This window comes from Bemisia tabaci, chromosome 9 (genome assembly GCF_918797505.1).
Source record: "Bemisia tabaci chromosome 9, PGI_BMITA_v3".
Classification (NCBI taxonomy): Eukaryota; Metazoa; Arthropoda; class Insecta; order Hemiptera; family Aleyrodidae; genus Bemisia; species Bemisia tabaci.
Genome location: NC_092801.1, coordinates 23,110,716 through 23,127,079, shown reverse-complemented (window position 1 = coordinate 23,127,079; position 16,364 = coordinate 23,110,716). Strand labels below are relative to the sequence as shown.

The window sequence follows — 16,364 nt, the reverse complement described above, 5'->3', positions numbered from 1 at the left end:
AAATTACCGAAATCAACTCCTTACGAAGATAATTAATGATTCTTGATGCGTGAATTCAAACCACCCGCTCATGAAAACTCAATGCTATGTGTGATTCACATCGCGCGCTAAACGTTTATAATGACAGTCTCTGAGATATAAAAATCTGGCAACCTCAGTCTTGACGCTTTGGCTCAGCTGTAGCAAATTGCTTACAGTTTGAAAAACACATGGTGGGAAATGAACATTGCTCGATTGAGAAGATTGCTGAAACCGTTGTAGTGCGCGATTTGACTCACGTAGAGCTTTGAGTTTCTTGTGAGCGGCCAGTTCAAATTCCTCGTAACCAATGTGAAATAAAAATGTTAATATCTCCGTTAGGAGTTAGTTTCAGTAATTTTCGTTGCGCAAATCGTATTCTACGTGAAATTCTGGTTAAGAAACATGTATTAGAATGCTAAAATTCGTACCTTGTCTAGTGGTCCATTGTCAACTAAAGGCTGGAATTTTATTGTGTTTTACTTCCCGTATTAACCGAACTTTTGTGTTGAAAATCTCTCTGTGAGACATATGTGTTTTAACTCTCATCATTGACACGGTTTGATCCAAAGTTCTTGATTCGTTCAATGCATATTGGCTAACGTCATACTTAGAAGTTATACGCACGTATCTCAATTCGCGACGTTGCAGATTTTTACTCATATTTCCGTTTATTTTTCTCAGAAAACACTAATCCCTTATTTTTCATTTTTCAAGAATATTCTAAAAACATCTCCTGTGAGATTATCGGGTAATAACTTTTTATGTAACATAAAAAAATTAATAGAATTTCATAAATACCTTAATCATTCAAAGTGTCTTTTTAGTTTCACAATTGATTTATATTGTATATGTTTTGATGCATATTGTATACCGACGGTGAAACTACCAAACCACGTATCTCGGTTTGCGGCGTCGCAGACTTCCTGTCATACTTTATTTTTCAAATGAAAAACTACTTAACATCCAGTCTTGAAAATTTCTGTGATTTTTCCTCTTTGTGCGGAGAAAATTCCGTGAAAATTTCAAGGAATGATATGGATTTGGTCTACTTCAAAAAAATAAAATGTGAGCGTAGATTTTTAAACACCGCAAACGAGATACGTGGTTTGGTAGTTTCACCGTCGATATGTATATAAACAAACTCCCTCTACTAAATTATATCTCCCCCTCCCCCATTCCCCCTGAAAACGATTTGCTCCCCCCCCCCCTCCTGCTTTACTATCAGGCATTCTATTACTATTTGATTTTTTTCTATCTTTTTTCCTTTTTTGTAAATGTCACTACAACACTCTCCCTTCCAAATTAATTGTCCTTTTTGAAAAAAAAACCATGAAACCATTTACAAAAGTCATTTACCGTAGATATCACTTTAAAATAAACGCATATTCTTAAATCTTCATCTGAAAAATCGGGTTTTCCTTACTTTCATCTTAAGACAAAATCTGTTGTTGTTCTTGTTTGTGTAGGTTGATTGGCCTAATTCCGCCTTGCGGATAAACAGCCACTTACAAAAGGGCGGGATCACACACTAACTGATCATTTCCATAGAGAATAAACAAAGCGTAGTAATGTTAATGTTCAATGTTCCGAATGTAGCTTCGAAAGTTGCGGATATTGCATGCTTTGAGTTGAGCAAGTGTGTAAGTACTAGTGCTTCAATCTCTCGGAGAAGCTGGGAAAACAGTTCTGGAGAGTGAGATTCAAACACGTGGCGCTCCCTCTGAGCGTGACCAGGAAGCATCAACGATAACACAGCTGAAATCATGCTCCAGCTCTGAATTTATTTTGGAGCTTTTTCCGCCTTTACCAGCGTGAACTTTTCAAAAGTTACATTTTTTACGTCTTAAGCTTCTGTATTTTCATTAAATTCCGAGTTATGAACTTATGAAATATATCGCTGGTGCCCTGAAAAAAAATTCTCGGCGTTTTTACCAAGGTCCGTTGGTACCTTTACCATCTCACTTTTTTTTACCAATTATTGGTAATTTTACCAAGACAGACTGGTAAGCTTACCTAAAAACCGGTATTTTTACTGTTTTTTCAGGTAAGAATACCACTTTTATTGGTAATTAATTCCCGATAACTTTGCCATTTAATCTCGGTAATTCTACCACTGTCGATAAAAAATATTGGAGTTTTTACCGGGGTCCAGTAAAATTACCGAGAAAGTCAATAATTTTACCGAGATTTCTCGGTAAAATTATCAATTCCATAAATGGTAATTTTAGCAAGAAAAAACTGGGATCAAATAGAACCCTGAATTCTTGGTAATTTTACCATTTTCTTAGTAAATACACCGAGATTTTTTTTCTGTGTGTAAGTCCGCAACCACGTATCTTGTTTGCGGTGTTTGAAAATCTCCGCTCCTATTCTATTTTTTTAAAGGAGAACAAATCGAAGTCGTTCCTTGAAGTTTCCGCAGAATATGCTTGGCACTAAGAAGAATAGTTACGGCATGTTATAAGAATTGCCGTTTAGTAGTTTTTCATTTAAAAAATGATGTATGACAGGAAGTCTGCGACGTTGCAAACCGAGATATGTGGTTGCGGACTTATACACCGTCGATATAAGCAGAAAGCTCCCACTTCAGATGTTTTGTGAAACTGACCAATGTTTACAGGTATAGGGTGAAGAGAAAGGGCCACCAAAAGGGTGACATGATTAGAGGTCTTGAAGCAATCTTAGCTAAAAGAGAATCTGTGGTGGTGGACTTCTGAAAATAGTTCAAAATTGAGCGTCTTTTTTCTAGCATGTTTGGTATACTCAACCATTATTTCGTCACTTTGTTTGATAAACATTAGATTTTTCTAAAGCCAATTTTGCGTATCACATTGTGTGTGCATACTAACATCCATGAGATTCGGTGCAATTTTGTTGCCATAATATCAGACAAAAGGATTTCTTTCCCAGAACTGGAAGGAAGGGTGGGGGGGGGGGGGGGGCAAATTGCAATCACAATAAAAAAGACTTTTAAAAAAAAAAAAATCGTTGCAGGACAAAGTCTTATTTCGGCTCATAGAACAAGCTCTTGCAGGCTGCCGATTTAACCTCGTATTACCCTGTATTTTGTCAGTAGAAGTACAAGTCTGTCGTTCTAAGAAAAAACGCCGCATGAGCGTGCAGGCGTTGCCAAATCTTTCTCGACAAATAACGAATTTTCGGGGAAATTTGTAAATATTTTTCTTCGCACTTCTCGGAGAGTTTCGCTCATGATTTGCACTATGCACCTTGCAAAATGGAACCAAGAGCGTTCCAATGTCGCTAAGATAGTGCAATTTTTTTACCTTGAAAATATAATCTGATCATTTAAACAAATTTAATTTTTATTCCTAATAAACTATGATTTCAAGACGAAAATCACTTACAAAAGTTAAATTTTTTACATGATTTCAGTAATTTTATTGCAAAGAATTTAAGTTGCACAGTTTTAGCGACATTGGATTGCTCTTGGTTTCTCTTCGCAAAATGCAATCCATTTGACTTAAAGTGCCTGAAAATTTTGAGGAAAAATATTCATAAAAATCCTCAAAAATAAATATTTTCTGAGCGGCAATTTGGCAACATTCAAATGCCCATACGGCGTTTTTCCTTAGCACGGCACACTGGGAAAAAAAACACATTGGATCTAGAGTCCAGACTCTTAAAAACATCGACAAGAAAAAATACTCTTGATTCAATCGGGTGTTTGCTTCGATCAAGAACCAAGCCTCTTAATTTGAGCTGATTTCCTTTTGATTTACGCAAAAATCTGATTGAATCAAGAGTACTTTTTTCTTGTCAATGTTTTCAAGAGTCTGGACTCTAGATCCATTGTGTTTTTTTTTCCAGTGCAGAATTAGTTGCTCGCGAAAGAGCGCCTCGCGGAAAAGCCATTTCGCGAGGAGCGCTGCAAAACTGAACGGACTCATGGCAAAAGCAACTATGTCTCACGCAAACCCTATCCACATAGTGTCTTTCAGCATAAAAACGTCCCGCTAAACTAATCTGCCGTGCTAAGGAAGAACGCCGTATGAACATTCGAGAGTTGCCAAATTTCCTCCGATAAAACGTGTATTTTTGACGCAATTTAAGCATATTTTTCCTTGAAATTTTCACATATTTTAGATTAAATCGCGCACAAAATAGTCTGAAAATTTTGGGGGGGAAAATATTTACAATCCTCCCAGTAAATTCGGGACTTATCGAAGGAAATTCGGCAACGCCTGACGGTTCATACGGCGTTCTTCCTTAGCACGGCAGTAAACTAATCCCGACCGCACGCGGGCGGTGGTCACACGTCACCAAGAGGAGCGCCGCCGTGACGCGGGTTGCATAACTCCGGCCGCCGGAACAACACCGGAGATAGGTGCGAAACCGGCGCTCTGCGGTCGCCTAGTAACCGGCGGCTGGGCCCCCGCGCAGCCCGGCGCGCGCACGCGACCACCCCCCGCGGACGGCGACGCGACGAGCCCTCAGTCTTGAGTCCGTTCCCCGGGGTGGCTACCGCTGTTCGCGCGCGGTGTCCGGCTCGCGTGAGAGAGGTTATGGCACGGGTCTGCCCGGTCTTCGCCTGGATCGGTGTGTTTTGAACTGTGTTTTCGGGGTGACTGTTTATTAAGGGGGATGTGTTTTGGGATGTGCCGGGTGTGCGCGCTACTGGCGATCGGTGTTTTCTTCTGAACGTCTACGCCCACGGAAAAATTGAGGTTTGTGGTTGACGTATGCTTCTTTTAAGTTAACTGTGAGGCCTGGTCGTAAAGCCCTGGATAGACGATCAAATTCCGAACCAATTCTGATCAAAGTAGAAATAGGGATGACTGATGGTCACCATGTACGATCAAATTTGGACGGTGCCTGTAGACTAAGGGAGAAAATGAATGGAATCAACTATCGTGTATCTTCGGTGCCGTCAGATAGACATTTACCTGCCAAGTTTGCCATTGCAACAACCGCTTAAGCAAATTAATGAGTCTCTCAAGACTGATGACTCTGACACTTTGCATGGCTATTGGTTCGGGAATTCCAATGATCAGTCCATCGAGACCGTAACGGAGCATTTTTATGGCGGAAAACTGTTTATGGGTGGAGAATGTTTTGCGAGTTTGCTAAGGTAAAAGAGTCTAAACGGGCCTGCTCGTAACAAGAACCTGCTGTTGACGGTGGAATCTCTCCACACACTGGAAAAAAAACACATTGGATCTAGAGTCCAGACTCTTGAAAACACTAACAAGAAAAAGGACTCTTGATTCAATCAGATTTAAGCTTAAATCAAAAGGAAATTCGCTCAAATTAAGAGGCTGGGTTCTTGATTTAAGCTTAAATCTGATTGAATCAAGAGTATTTTTTCTTGTCGATGTTTTTAAGAGTCTGGACTCTAGATCCAATGTGTTTTTGTTTCCAGTGCACTATGAGATTCGATTGTATATTCTGAGAAATTTTGAGGTTAGTCCTTAACGACCTAGGTAGTACAAATAGATCGTCTTCCGAGGGCGAAAATTGAAACGTCCTCGGAGGACAATTTGGTCCTTGGACAAGGATAAAATAGTGTCAGGGGTTAACCCCGAAAATGTGGTGGTACTACCCCAATGTTTTGGACAATACGGACATTTCCAATTAATTGTGGTAGTAACGCAACTCAAGTTGGGTTAGTAACCTAATAATTAAGACGCTTGCAGTACTGCCACACTAATATTTTGGGTACTAACGCGCAAACTAATTGCAAATGTGCCTCATTGAAATGTGACTTAGGCCTACCTTTTTTCCGTGGAGGATTATTAATTTTTACGGGGCGTATTCCTCTTTTAAATTAATAATGAGGCCTGATCACAGCGGCGAGCCTCCATAGAGAGGAAACCCGCTTTCAATGACAATTTTACTACAGATTTGACGGAGCAAAGAGATTCGAAAGGACTTGCTCATATCAGGAGCTGTTTTTGACGGGAGTGTATCTTCATCTCAGGAGACTACGTTACAGAATCGAAAAATCGCTGAATCAAACTGCAAATTCAAGTCATTTACTGACACAAAAACGAAGTGAGCCGTACGCTGTATATTCTAAAGGATTCGTGCAAGACAGAGTTTTTATCAAAATTTCACTATCCGAATTTTTCACCCACCTCGACAGAAATAGCCCTACTAGAATCTCCTTACTCGCTCTACTCTTTTCGTGGACTAAGATGTCTCTACCAGGATGGTTATAACCAGGCTCAGACTAGCCATAGGGCCAATATGCCATAGGCAGACACACCTCCTTGGCGCGCCGAAAAGTGCCCCTCTGACAGATAGCAGAATAAGAAGAGAAACACAAATTATGACCGAGAATATATGGGGAAAATTTCATAAATGAACGGAAGAAGAGAGAGTAAGGAGCAAAGAAAGATGCTCGCACGCATGATAGTGGTGAACGGAGGTCCAGGAACTACTTTCTGAAGCGGAAACACTTTTCTGTGAAATTTTTACCTTCTTGTTGACCTACAGGCGCTTTTTCATTCCCCTTCATCATGCGCCATAGGTAACTCTCTAGGAGCGATGATCGGTTCGAATTTTAGATGTGCGCCCTTTTTAAAGCGCTAGAGAGACCTTTAAACATATTTTCTCTTTTCAGAATGACTATTGATTGGGACATACCACAGCATATTTCGAACGAAATTAACCTTGGCTTGTCTCAAATTTAAAAAATCAGAGACATCTAAACGCGATGCAACTATTTGCGCAAGATGGATGTCCACATTGCGTATGAAAAATTTACGGCGCGGTGGCAAAACTCCCAATTCTCTGCTCAATGCTGCCAGTGAGATTCGGGAGAGAAGTTAAAAGAGGCCCGAATACGGCTCTCCTACCATCGACTGTTGCTCACGTAGTCCTTGAAGCACCACTACGAAAAAGACTGACGGAAACAAACCCAATATGGGAATAGAGCGAGAAGACGGATGCACGTTGACGACGGCGCAGAGATACAACTATTCGTGCTTGATGGATGTCCGTGTTGTATCCGCAAAATTGAAGGCGCGATGACGCTAGGCGTGAACTCTCAATGCGCCGCTATATGCTGTCAATGAAATGTTGCGGCCCCTTGAACGGCCCCTATTCTCTGGAAAACTCCCTTCATTTTTCTGGTCCATTAGCAAAATATTCTGTATGAATGGACCACTAGACAAGGTACGAATTTCAGCATTCTGATACATGTTTCTCGACCAAAATTTCACGTAAAACACGATACGCACAACGAAAATTACCAAAATCAACTCCTGACGAAGATATTTAATGATTCTTGATGTGTGAATTCAAACCACCCGCTCATTAAAACTCAATGCTCTACGTGATTCACATCGCGCGCTAAATGTTTATCATGACAGTCTCTGCGATGTAAAAATCTTCAACTTCAATCTTGACACTTTGGCTCAGCTATAGCAAATTACCAATATTTTGAACAACACATGGTGGAAAATGAACACTGCTCGATTGAGAAGCTTGCTGAAACCGTTGTAGTGCGCGATTTGACTCACGTAGAGCTTTGAGTTTCTTGTGAGCGGGCAGTTCAAATTCCTCGTAATCAGTGCGAAATAAAAACGTTAATATCTTCGTTAGAAGTTGATTTCGGTAATTTTCGTAGTGTGAATCGTGTTTTACGTAAAATTCTGGTTAAGAAACATGTATCAGATTGCTTAAATTCGTACCTTGTCTAGTGGTCCATTATAAACTTAGAAGTTGGCTTGTTTATTCTTTTTGAAAAAATTAAACAGGAGCGGTATCTTGGATACAGCGCAATGGATGTACGTGGTTTTGCACCTCGGCCACACTGGAAAGAAAACACATTGGATCTAGAGTCCAGACTCTTAAAAACATTGACAAGAAAAAATACTCTTGATTCAATCAGATTTAAGCTTAAATCAAGAACCGAGCCTATTAATTTGAGCGGATTTCTCTTTGATTTAAGCTTAAATCTGATTGAATCAAGAGTCCTTTTTCTTGTCGATGCATTTTCAAGAGTCTAGACTTTAGATCCAATGTGTACTATTTTCCAGTGCATCGAAATATGGTTTGAGAATTTCACCATCGATTTTTGATGAGCCGTCTTGAACAGTGGCGAGGCGTGAATGATCGATTATCGATATTTCCCCATTTGCAGCTGTGGTAAAGATCGACTTTTGAGGTGTCCTTTGCGACTACCGTGTTTATCGATCCTCTTCCATAGGTTTGAAAGGCAGATCAATCGATACATCGCAATGCTCGCCACGCCACTAACTTCCTTTTTCACGGTTTGTGTTTAATATTCTAGGTATTATATTAGACGAAGGATGAATGAAAACCAATTTTTCCGGGAACAGGCCCGAGCGTCTCTAGTTATTCATTTGCATCCATTCATTTTTAAATATTCAGGTCAGAAAGGAATGACACGCTTAATTGATCCGCGTAATTATTTTAATCGATTTTCCAGTCGCTTTTGATGTTCCGTTTAATTAGTACGATACTCCATCCCATCCGGCCCCTCCCTGCCCAACGGCCTTCTTTCCCTCGCAAAAAAACGAGTTGTAAGTAATTGAGTTTCATCAAAACGCAATTCACTCTTTTATTTCTTGTTTTTCTTTCCGTTTTTACCCCCTCTCGAAGTTTGGATTTAATTAATTTACACCCCCTTCGTTTTCCCGTCGCACTCCTTTCACATTTTATTGTAATCCTTATTTTATCCGTCCAGGGATATTTTTACGATCCAAGTCGTAACTTTTTTTCTTTTGAATGTAATTCTCTATTCACGGTACTTATTCTCGGCGGATTCTTAAGTTTCTGTCAGTAACTTCATCACGAATAAAGGAAAAAACTTCGTGGAAAATTCATGTCCTGTGAATTAACTGAGAAATATTCAGACAGTTTTTGTCATTTGTTGCAACGGGGCTGTTCAAGTATTGCGCAAGGCACTTAGGGGGAGATAGGTCCGTCTTAAGGACCTCACGGTTACGGAACTTGTCTTACGGAGCCTTAAAAAGGCCTTTATTACAATATTATCGAATACAAAATTGCGATCAATTACGATTTCATAGCAGAAACTTGCAATAAAATCGCGATTTTATCGATGGCAACTTACCGCAATATTATCGTCCAGAAAATCGTTATAAACTGAAATGAAATATCGATTTTATCGAACACAATTTGGACTGCATTTTTCAATTCGGAACTATGAATTCTGGCTCATCTGAAAAAAACACTTATGTGCATTGGGGATTTAACGAGACATACGTTGTTTTTAAACCGGACCAGAATTTATAGTTCCAAATTGCAAAATGCAGTCCATAGAGACAGAAGAGAGTAGAGAGTAGAGAGGGTAGAGAGTTTCATAGAGTAGAAATTGTGACAAAATTGAGGATGATCGCTCATCAGAGTTTGATGATTCTAGCGATTTTATCGCCACAAAATCCTACAAAAATTGCACTTAATTTCAAAATATCGCAATTTTTCTGTTGATCAATGGTACTCGGGGGACAGGGTTGGGCGCCATTTTTGAGGGAAATTTTTTTACCACGATTTGCTTCAAATACCGAACAGCTCGTAAAATAAAGAGAGGCATTATGATAACGAGACAAACTTGTTTCGAAAATCCGACTGAAAAAAGACAATCGTTAATTGCCTCCCAGGAATACATTACAATTCCACGTGAGAGCAAACGAAAATAAGACATTTAATTGCCTGTGCTAAACGAAGGCTGTTAAATTAACATTTCCACACGTGCGTATTCAAATGGTTCGCGAGGGAAAAACAGATGTCACAAAAGTCTCAAAAGACGCCCTAACCTCATTCCGTTGAACGTGCACCCTTCAATACACAAAGGTGACGCGGAAAAAAAAGGATGAAGATTTAATTACAAGTTTTCAGCTGAACCTTCAGACTGTGGAGGGGAGAAGTTTGAAAAAAAAAAAAGAAAAAAAAAAAAAAAAGCTCCGGTGAGAAATAATGAATCCACCCGCGGGGTTTCCGTGCATAGTTGCAAGATAGTGCTGGAAATATCAATAATTCCCCCCATTTAAACCCATGTAAAATACATACATTTAATTGCACAATCTGGCAACTTCGTTTCCGTGCCTTTTCCTTTTTCTCAGGCGTATTAACGTTTGTCTAGTCGATTTTAAAATTTCGAGTTTTCCTACGTGTGCTGTTGAAAACTTCCCGGGGTGAATTTGGCAACCCCAAATTGTTCACATGCTCGCTTGGAAAAGAGCCCCCCTCCGGGCTGGGTGCACACGCATGCAAAAACCGCACTAGAGACGTTATTAAGAGGGTCTCCATCAAGATAAAGGAACCAGGCGGGCACAACATAATACGCAGCTCTTGCGCTAAAAAGCTCAGCCAAACAACACTAATTGATACTGTTTGACACCAGATCTTGGGGTGGTCACATTGCGGGTCTCTCGGCACTTCGACGGGGTTGTCGACATTGCCGTGATAGCGAAGAGAATAGTAAGTACATTCCTGTGTGAGCCATGGTTAGCACATACTTTTATTTGTCTCGAAGTTCATCCCAGCATGCACTTACTGCTCTTTTTGTCATCACGGCAGAACGATTAATTCATCGAGGGAATTTTAGTGCTGTCGTGATAGTGAAGAGAGCGGTAACTGTCAAATTTACGAAATCGAGTTGCCTTCGAAATTCGTCAAATCTCTTTTAGATGAAATCACTGAAATAGCTAAAATAGCAAAATTCGTCTTATTTTAATGGAGACGAGACATGTGTGAAAGCCGCAAGTGTAACAAATGACGTAGTTTTAGACAAAACAGCAGTAAAGTGCGACATCATTCCTCCAGGGAAGCAATGAAAACAGTGTTTGCAAGTACAGTGCCACTCTCTTTTCTGCCGATTTCTAACGCAGCCTGATTGTTGAAAAATTCTTGTTTGTCGGAACGACATAGATGACATAGGTTAAAAGACGAAGCGTAATTGCTCGGCTATGTCTTATCGCTGCTTTTTTTCAAATTTTATCCAAACGCACTTAATTCTGCAGTGTTGAGTAACCTTTGAATTGGTAAACTTTGGTCATGTAGTTCTCTCACGAAACATTTCAGTAAATTTTAGCAAGATGGAGAAATGGTGCTGGGTCCACACCATTTCTTTTTTTCAATTTTTTTTTTCATTTGTAAATTTTTAGGAGGTTTTATTTTTCCGTCCCTTCTCCCCTTTCCCTTTTTTCCCTTTTTTCGCCGGGGGGGGGGGGAGGGAGGATGCCACCACCCACCCACCCCCCCGCGCGAATCCGCCTCCGCTCAAACCTCCATCGCATCTTGCAAAAGGGTCCAAAACGAAAGTACATTGACCAAAGCTCAACCTATAACTCGAGAACGAGTGTTAAAATCACCTTCTGATGGGCGGAGGTGGCGTCGAGTATCGTATTCGACTCTCTCGGCTGTAATTAAAGTAGCATCAGATGTGCCACAGCAGCCGTGGCCTCATTAATAAAACATCGCCACCACCACCCTCCCCTCCCCGGTGCCCAACTTTCCACGAATCGAACGAATTAAGCTTCGAGTTAATTAAAAGAGATTTAATATTGGAGCCGGACCGGTCACCGGTGTTTGAGCACTTTTCGCCGTAAAGAGGGAAAGCGCCGGGAGGTCATTCAGGCGTGGCCGAATACCCTCGGATAAATTACGAATTTTCCGGATTTTCTTGGATTTATTTTCTTGGAATCCCTTCACATCCAGAGTTGTGCCATCTCGGATCCTAGATGTATAGCGCGAGCAGGGAGAATATACAGTTATTATTATTTCGACGGTGTAAGTCGCGCGCAGCGTTGAGCGTACATAAGCGCCTACAAGGCTGCATGAATACTTCACGCATTGCACACACATCACGGTGCGCGCTTCAATCGTTGAATATTCGTGATTTGTCGGCCAGTCCTACGGCAAGAAACATTGAATATCTTGGTTAGAAGTCAAAATCAGTAATTTTCGTCGCACGAATTGTGATCTACGTTACATTTTGGTTGAGAAACATGTTGACAGTGTAAGTTGGCAATCACATAACTCGGTTTGCGACGTCGCAGACTTCCTGTCATACTTTATTTTTAAACGGAAAACTATTCGACGGCAATTCTTTAAAATTGCCATAATATTTCATCTCTGTGCGAAGAAAATTCTGCAAAAACTTCAAGGGATGATGTCAATTTGTTCTCCTTTAAAAAAATTGCGTAGAGGCGGAGATTTTCAGAGACTGCAAACGAGATATGTGATCACGGACTTACGCCGTCGATTTGTTTCTTTTTTGTGTTTTCATTAGGATGGAAAGTAACATACAGTTCCAAATACATAAATACATAAATCAAGCATATTTTAAGCCGAAAAATCGATCCTGAAAGCGAAGTACGATAACTTCCGGACACCCTGTACTTCGCACAACCAGTCGCGGAAATGGGAATTTGGGACAGACTTGATACTTATTTCGAAACTTTTACTCGGCATTCACCGGGTAAAAGTGACTTAAGGGGCCGGTGAATGTTTCACTAATGCTCGATGATACCTTTCACCGTATTTTGGCTTGTTTGCATTAGACTCGACGGAACCCCAGGGCTGAGTGACAGGCTTTCGTGCCTCAGTCACCCCCCCCCCCCTAGGCCCCGCACCCCACGGGGCCCGAGCCTCCACCCTCACCACCAATCTATTTTTCTCGAGCTCTTATCCCTCGGGTACCGTCTCAAGTGCCCACTAGCCCACTCACTTGAGCAAGCAAGCCAGCCGAAGCCGAGTAAATAGATCAAATTATTGATACTCCTCGCCTATCAAGACCGCACTTCGATACACATTGGCCGGGAATCCTCGTAATGTAGCCGTCGATGGATCGGTGAAATTCTTTCCACCTTTTTCATGAAACAGCGAGGTAAAATGGAGAGAAGGAGAAGAGAAGGAAAGAAGAGAAAGAGAGAAGAGAGGGAGAGAGGCAACACTGAAAAAAAAATCTCAGTGTATTTACTAAGAAAAGGGCAAAATTACCAAGAATTCAGGGTTCTATTTGATCCCAGTTTTTTCTTGGTAAATTACCATTTATGGAATTGGTAATTTTACCGAGAAATCTCGGTAAAATTATTGAACTTTCTCGGTAATTTTACTGGACCTTGGTAAAAACGCCAATACTTTTTTTCGACTGTGGTAGAATTACCGAGATAAAATGGCATAGTTACCGGGAATTGATTACCAATAAAAGTGGTATTCTTACCTGAGAAAACAGTAAAAATACCGGTTTTTAGGTAAGTTTGCCAGTCTGTCTTGGTAAAATTACCAATAATTGGTAAAAAAAAGTGAGGTGGTAAAGGTACCAACGGACCTTGGTAAAAACGCCTAGAATTTTTTTACAGCGAAGGAGAAGAAAAATAAATAAGAAAAAAAGAATGAAGATGATGAGGAAATAAATAAGGAACGTTGCTGCCATTTTACTTTATCATAGATTCCGGGCGCCTGAAATAAATTCCGATTTCCAAAAGTTCCGGGACAAATTCCGAAGTCCTCCATAAGTTCTGAGAAAAAATTCCAATATACGCCCGGATTTTGTTCTGCAGATTGTCAACCGGAAAAGCATCTAATTTTATCGTATAATTGGCCAATCTGACGAAGAATCTAAAATTCAGAAAACAACTAGAAATTCTGGGATATTTCTGGAATTTTGAAGATTCCGAGTGAAGGTCCGAGCAATTATATGAGTTCCGGAAATTGGAATTGATTCCGGGAAATAGCAGCACTGAGATGGATTTACATGGAGGGTAAATAGTGTTGCCGATTTGCAAAATCGCCACTGCCCTCCGTTTGCAATATTCCAAAAGCTCCACTTCTTTTCTGAGAGTACAAATTACCTCAAATGAGAAAGAACCAAACTATTTCTTGAAATGCTATTAGAATATTTTTCATGGAGGCAAAAAAATTCAGGTAAGTTCTCTGGAAATGACGTCACTATTCTGCCGTGCTAAGGGAGAACGCCGTATGAACATTCGAGAGTTGCCAAATCACCCGTGATAAAACATATATTTTTGACGACACTCATACACATCTTCTGTATAATTTTCAGATATTTCAGATCTAATTGCGTACGAAATTGTCTGAAAATTTTAGAACAGATATTCATAATTTTCCCTGGAAATTCAGTATTTATCTAGGGAAATTTGGCAATGTCTGATGGCTCATACGGCGTTCTTCCTTAGCACGGCAACATTAATGGCGTCTATTCAATCAAACACTTTTGAACCAGCGCTCACAAGTTCCGAGACCATATTTCGCGATCATCTCATTGGTAAATACTTTGACACGAATATTCAGGTAGAGTGAGATTAAACTTCCCTGGAATAATGCGCATCCGTCAAGTTAGTTTGCACTTAGGGGGATTGTGCCTCGCTCCGGTCCTGACAGACATCGCGCCACCTCTTGGTCTCGGCTCGGGAGGAGAGAAGTAAGCGTAAGCAACGCTCACAAAACAAAGTCGACTGCAGCGTCTCCTCGCGTTAGAATCGAACGCATCCGCCTTCCGCAGGGTGGCAAAATTTCAATTAAAAAAATCGTCAAATTTCACATGAGATATTTTATAAATGGACCGCGTTTGGCTGAAAGGAACCAAGCCACATCAGCTATTACATGAGCCACATCAGTAGTCTTAAACTAATGTGTTCTGTCAAAAATTCAAAACTAAAAGTCTAATTTTCAAGCATCCCTGGTAAAAATTGGCGACAGGAGCTGCGTTTCAAAATACCGTAGGAGTTCTTATAGCCAACTAAAGAAGGCTATTGATAATCATACAGCTGACTGTAGAAAGCGGAGCAAATCATGTAGCCGGGCTATACGAAGCTATAAAAAAGTATACAGTCGGGCTACAGTTTTTATCGCCATTGGCTATAAAAGGCTAAAAGAAATTGTGTAGAAATTCGTGTGCTTTGGAAATCATTAAGTTTGATACGGAACTACCTTAATATTTACAGAACGCACTTTATATTTTCCTTTAAAACATTTTTTTTTTTTTTCATAAATTAAAATGGAATAGTCCATACAGAGTGTGCAAACGTTTCAAAATCATGAGTTGAAAAACGCTGACTCCGTGAGATTAAATATTAGAGCCTAATACAAAGCGGAGCGGCGACGCACTGGCGCCTACAAACCTAACAGGGATACTTCACGCGTTGCGCTGTGCGTGAAGTATCCCTATTAGGTTTGTAGGCGCCAATGCGCGTTACGCGCTCTCTGCTCGCCCGCCGCGCCGCAGCGTGCCACGGCGCCTGAAGCAACTATTTCACACCAGAGGTATCGCACAGTATCATACGAAATTGAAGGCGCTCCAACATATTAAGAATGACAGGCATCCTTCAAAAGTACGGAGCTTTCCTCGCAAAATAAGTCATGATACCACGGCACAAAAAGAGAGCGGTGGTCCAAAAACTAACTAGGTCCTAGTATCCGTAATTAGTTACGTTTAGCATAAACTTTATCGTCTGGCTGTTGCTTAGTCGCCATCGGCTATAAAAAGGCTATAAGAAATTGTACAGCCGGCTACAGAAACTATTGGAAATCTTACAGCCGGCTTTAGGTCCATAGTATTTTGGAACCAGTGGCGTGGCGTGCTTTGCGATGTATCGATTGATTGGCCATTTAAACCTATGGAAAAGGATCGATAAACAGGGTGTTCGCAGCGAACACCTTAATAATCGATTCTTTACCATGGGTTTAAATGGCATAACAATCGATATATCGCAATTCACGCCACGCCACTGTTTGGAACACACATTCTACTGCCAATTTTTACCAGGGTCAAAAAGTGACTTTGAACTTTCAATCCGCCATTAGTCTCGGTGTAATTGTGAAACTTTTAACAAATACATCTTGAAACAGCAAAAAATGCGTACACGCACCTCGTCCTCCAAGCCCCTCAATTGGATCACGTTTATCAGAGAGGAACCAAGCCACATCCGCTATTACATCAGCCACATTAGTAGTCTTAAAATAATACGTTCAGCCAAAAATTCAAAACTAAAAGTCTAATTTTCAAGCATCAAAAAGTGACTTTGAACTTTCTTTCCGCCATTAGTCTCGGTGAAATTTTGGAACTTTTGACACGTATTTCTTAAAATAGCAAAAAACGCCTTTACGCACCTTGTCCTCCAAGCCCTTCAGTTGGACCGCGTTTAGCAGAAAGGAACTAAGTCACATCAGCTATTGCCGAAATCAACTGGGCAATTTAATTATTTACAAGAGAACGTTAGAGCAGATTGCTTTGAAAATTTTAAGGAATTTGCCTCGCATTATGCAGAAAATTCACTGAACTTTGCACAAAAAGCCGCACAACCGTTTTCATGTGAAAAATTAAATTGCTCAAGTAAAGTTAGCAATAGTTGATGTGGCTTGGTTCCTTT

The 16,364-nt window shown here is 40.5% G+C and overlaps 1 protein-coding gene across 1 annotated transcript in view; it reads left to right on the top strand.

Annotated features, from left to right (window-relative positions):
- The first annotated feature begins 4,499 nt into the window (after positions 1 to 4,499).
- Csgalnact (Chondroitin sulfate N-acetylgalactosaminyltransferase) overlaps positions 4,500 to 16,364 on the top strand; it is a 183,979-nt gene continuing 172,114 nt past the window's right edge. The window contains exon 1 of the mRNA XM_019047971.2: positions 4,500 to 4,706. The gene's annotated coding sequence lies outside the window, so the exon portion shown is untranslated. The remainder of the gene's footprint in view (positions 4,707 to 16,364) is intronic.